We start from the raw sequence: 5,593 nt of genomic DNA, 5'->3' as shown, positions 1-5,593 counted from the left end.
TGTCGTGATTATTTCATGATGGCACTCATGGGAGAATGAGTGAAACACGAGCTTGAGAGTAAGGTTCAAAGTGATGAACCTAAGATATGACTTAGGGTTTTATATTTACACAGTATCTGAGACTCTAGACAACCACGGATAATTGAAAGTCATTATTGTTAGGATGCAGCATGAATTATGTTGAGTTTGAGCCTGACCTCTCGGCTAGCTACCGGTGGGGTCTCTCTTATTGTTTCACTGCAGTGCTTATCACTGAGAGTGTATAGTTAATAGTCTAACAAAAAATATAAAATTGAGGTGTTCTAAACTAATTGCTACACTCATAGATGGCTATGAGCGGTATAGCCGACCTAGTGTTATAGTCTCTTATGAGTGAGTGTTAGATTAAGTGAATTAAGTAAGAAATTTAAAATATAAAAACTTTGTGTGGTGTGTCGAAAACTAAACTTAGATTAGAAGCTTAGAGTCTATTACAATTGTAAGTTAAAGTCATTTATTACTTATAAATATTTTTTGCTGAGGTGTATACTCATCCCCTGTATAATTTTAACTGTAGGTTCTAGGCATATTAGCATAAGCGGGACAAGAACAACTATTCATATAATTATTATTTTTGTATATTATTAATGATTAACTTTATCAAATAAAATGAGTTTACTAAAAAAAAATAACAATGTTTTCTCTTTGTAAACTCTGTATATTTTTTTCTCTCAAAAGTAATACCATCTGGACCTCGACTAGTCCCGGATATCGGTGTTATTTTTTTATGCCTAAGTATCCAATAGCAGCTTGAATTTCGTAGAGTTTGAATTTTGCAGTAAATATCAAAATCTCCACCGGATTCAACGAACGCTATCAAGAATGACTAATCAAAATCAAATCAAACCCGGAAAGAAGCAAAGAAATGGACTGACAGCAACCGATTCCTTTGGATTAGCTCAGTTCATTATTCATACCTACAATCCCGTGGCTATAATTCGATGATCGTTGACATTCCACAGTGAGAGAGAGAGGGGGGGGGGGGATACCGGGAAGGAGGTGCGGGTGGCCGGAGTAGGAGATTTCCGGCGGCCTGAGAAGGCAGAGGTGGTCCGAATCGGAGGTTCCGGCGACAGTTTGCAGAGAGTTGGGAGTGGGGCCGCCATCGACGTCGCGGTCGGTGGCAGAGTGCGCCAAAAGCTCAAGTTCAAGGCGGCTGTCTCAAAACCGGAACAGAATAGATAATTACTTTGAGTGAAATTTCCATTATACCCTCAACTTCCCTCTTTCTTTTCAGAGAGCAGCTTATATTCCCATTCGTTTCTGTGGGTGGATCTTGAATAGGGGTGGCAAAACCTGACACGACCGGCCAACCCGCCTCTTAGGCGGGTTCGGGTTGGGCTTAAGCCAACCCGTTTAATAAACGGGTCGACCCGCGTAACCCTTTTATTAAATAGGTCGGGTTCGGGTTGGGGGTATGCCAACCCGTATGACCCGTTTAATAAATGGGTTAGGCGGGTGGGTCAACCCGCCAACTCGTCTGCCAACCCGTCAACCCGACCCGCCAACCCGTCAACCTGACCCAAGAACCTGAGAACCTGTTTACCCGACCCAACCCATTTATTAAATGGGTTGGCGGGTCGTGTCAGGTTACCCGTTTATTAAATGGGTCGGGTTCGTGTTTGCCACAGCCGACCCGTTTAATAAACGGGTCGGGTTCGGGTTGAGGTATGCTGACCCGCCAACCTGTCAGGTCTACCCGCCAACCCGACACGATTGCCACCCCTAATCTTGAATTCTGGACAAGGGTCTCAGACTGATATTTTGAAAAAAAATATTGTGCGATTTTTAACGTGACATTTACAAGAATGCAAAAAAGTATCAATATTTTTTTAAATATTAAATATTTTAAAAAAATATTAAGCATTTCAAAATTTGTTAAAATATTGAAAATTGGCTAAGGGCAGAATCGGCCCTTATCAAATCAGTTTTGGGCCGATAGGTACGAACGGGCTTGAAATAGGCTGATTTGCATGGATACTAACACCACTGGTAGCAAGGACACGCTATTTTTGGAGTGCGTATCAGGTGCCGTTCATCTATCATGGATGGATTCTACACCTTCTAGATGGGTCCCACATGTTTTTTTCCCAGCCGTTGATGCCCTGCGTGAACGGCATCTAAGGTCTTCAAAATGAACTGCTGGAAAACATAGCTCCTGCATGGCATTTGGGATGCCGTTCATCCAAAACTGACGGGACGGGCGTCAGTGCCTGCTCTGACCTGATCCGGGCTCCTGTTTTTAGTCCATCTCCGGTGACGCAACAACATGGGGGCACACTCGTGACAGGTATGGTTATTATTGATAATATTTTTAATAGATTAAAAATTAAGATGAAAAAAATCCATCTCCGAGTCTCACTTTAAAAAAACTTTGAAATCTCAAGTCTTGAACTTGTATCGGTTTGAACTTGTATTGGTTATTATTGATTTTGTTGGAATTGTGTTCCAAAATTCTTCTATCTAGCTTAAACTTTTGATCATGTTTGTCTTAACTTTGACCAAGCAACCTAGCTAGGCTAAGTTCATGGTTGTGTTTGATTTGATTGTTTTTAAATTTTTTTAAATTAGTTATTAGAGAACTTAATTTTTTAATTTATAACACAAAAAAATCGCACCTACCCAACACGAAGACCTGGTCATGCTGGTTCAACCTGCCATACCTACAATCATCGTGTCGATAGTATAAAACTTTGATGCTAGGACTCCTGCCCCTGAGGCCTATGCTATGTATTGGCTTGGGTAGAAGGGCGACACCCATGAGAATCGAACCTTGATCGCCCGTCTAGCTTAATTGATTTAGCTATTATATGGCCATTGGACGGTAGTTGTTTGACTCACTAAAGCCTATTTATTTCTGTTAGTTTAAGCCATTTAAGGCATTCATGGCTAACTGTTAAGTGTATTTATGGTCAAACTGTCATCCAATTTCTCTCATCTATCTATGATTGTTTGACCTGCCTTGACTTTTGACTACATTCCAATTTTTGAATTGTTTTAGACCTAATAAACTATTATTTGTCCCATTGATAACCATTTTGATCCATTGATTGTGCCTAAGTCAACTTATAAACCTCTTCTTATTAGTTGTTAAGGTCATTTAGAGACATATTGCTAGCCATTATGCCAACTTAAGATACTTATTTTTGGCCGTTATCATTAATTTCTAGTCATTGGAGCTTGGGCCTATATAAACACAAATTTTTATTTTTATCACCATTTTTTGAACTCTCCCCTCTTCCTATCTACCCAGAGCTCTCGGATCTTGCTCTTTTCTTTCCTACTATTCTCTCTCTCTCTCTAGCATTAGACTTGACTTAGTTAAGAGTTTGGGTAGTTGAAATGCTATTTAAGGTGGTTCATGTCGAGTTGCTCGGCTTCACCCAGTGCAGGGTATGGACCGACCTTCATCAGTAGGTACAAGCTCAGTTGTATATTGAGAATACTTATTGTACCAATGATCTAATCCTAAGTAGAGCAACTATAGCTTTAAAGACAACATAACCAATACATGCTTTTGAGACTAACTTTGATCAAGCTTAATTGCCACACCTACTCAATTTCTCAATAGTTTTAAAGTGATAACTTGTAACATGAAAACTACATTGAAAGTTGATGAATTAAGAGAGATGTCCAAAAAGAGGTGACACTGGAAAAGTATGTGCAATGGTGAATGTTAGAGAGATTCAATGGAAAAGCAAATGATGTATATTCTTAATTTTATATTTAATTTGGTATATCTAGTTTGTTGCCTAAACATATGCCTAATGTGATTGTATGCCTAGTTTACTTATTAGAATATTTGAGAATATGTTAATACATTTTTATATTTTGAAACCACTATAATATATATAAAATATGAGTTTATTTATGGTTAAAAGGTAGAAAATAACTAACTACAAGATCTTTTATTTTGACCCTTTTATGAATATGAATTTTATTGTTTCGATCCTATTTTGAATTTGTATTTGTTTTCAAATTGAATTTTGGATCCATTTGAGATTGAAGTCTATTCATTTTGTAGTCAGGTATATATGTTGATAAATTATATTATCTCATGGACTTCATATGATCTTGCATTTGGTCCATTTCATTTTTATCTAATTCTCATGTTTTTGGATTTGGACCCATGTTTGTTGAGTTTGCCTATCAGATCCAATAGTACTTGAGATCTTTAAAGTGTCATGTCCATTTTTGTGTGTAGTATATTTGTTTAAAAATGGATTGGGCCTAATACTGTTCCAATTTGATCATAACTCATTATTATTGATTTTTATTCAATTTAGATTCATATTTTTGTAACTTGTCAAGTACAATATTTGATTTAAACTAGTGTTAGATATGCATATTTTATGGGTGTGTTTAATTTAACTTGGTCAAATGTAATAATTGTTTATCTAATATGATAAACAAACAATATATGTTTGGATAAAACTAGTAGTAATATCTTCTTTGAGCAATGACAGTACTTTAACACCCCTAAAATTGTAACCTTAATTATTGTTCAAATATTAAAATTTTGAGACCATTTTTTTTATAAGTATAAGTAAATCAGATCTTATAATGCAGAAATGATTTTAAAAAATGATTAAGACTTTGAGCGGGGTTACACTAAAGATAACAATCAAATCAAAATAGACGGGATATACACATTTCAAACCACGTACAATATAAGACTGAAATATGAATAATTTTAATTTCATTTCAAATCAGAGTATAAAAATAATAGTTCAGTCTCTACGTGATCAAGTACTTTAAACGAAAAGATAATGTCTACCAGGATCGCAAGGTAAGAGTGGACCCTCGAGGATATAGCTCGACTAGTCCTTCGCTCCAACTACTCATCATATTTTACTTGCATTACTTATCTCTCATAAAATAGAGTCAGACTCGTTATAATCTTATAAAGCAAACCAAACTCAAACTTAAAGAAAACATATCAAGCATTTAAAGGTAAAGACGTGATATATTATTCATCAATCGTCAAGTGATAGACAAGGGAACAATGTCCTATGAGTCATTCATTTCAAGCATTCAAATATAAATCATTTAAAAGCATTTCATCGCTTAATGTTCTATTCAACCTTAACTCAAATAATAAAACATAATCTATATGCATTCAAGTCATACAAGTCATCGCATATATATAAGACATTCAAATCATTGCATCATTTTAATATGCATTCATAATTCTTATAAACAATAAGTCAAATCACATTTGACTATTCCAACATGAAACACACGCAGATATCTTCTAAGTAATTTAGTTAGATATTCATGACACATATCAATCATGATACATAGGTGTGCTATATTGACTCAGCCAATCATAATGCAATCATTTGTAATAAAACTATATAAGTGTGATGTATCATTCACCTAATAAGTCAAAACTAGTCATTTATAGGCATGATGTGTCATTCACCTATACGCTAACATAAGTGTCATAATCATAACCTCATATCAAGATCTAAAATCAATAAAGATTTGATTCTCATATCTAAGTTCAGTATATAATCATGCTACAATAGAAAAGCCAAATCTATAGATTCAT

This window comes from Nuphar pumila, chromosome 10 (genome assembly GCF_984573655.1).
Source record: "Nuphar pumila chromosome 10, dmNupPumi1.hap1.1, whole genome shotgun sequence".
In the NCBI taxonomy this organism is placed as follows: Eukaryota; Viridiplantae; Streptophyta; class Magnoliopsida; order Nymphaeales; family Nymphaeaceae; genus Nuphar; species Nuphar pumila.
This window is presented reverse-complemented; position numbering follows the sequence as displayed.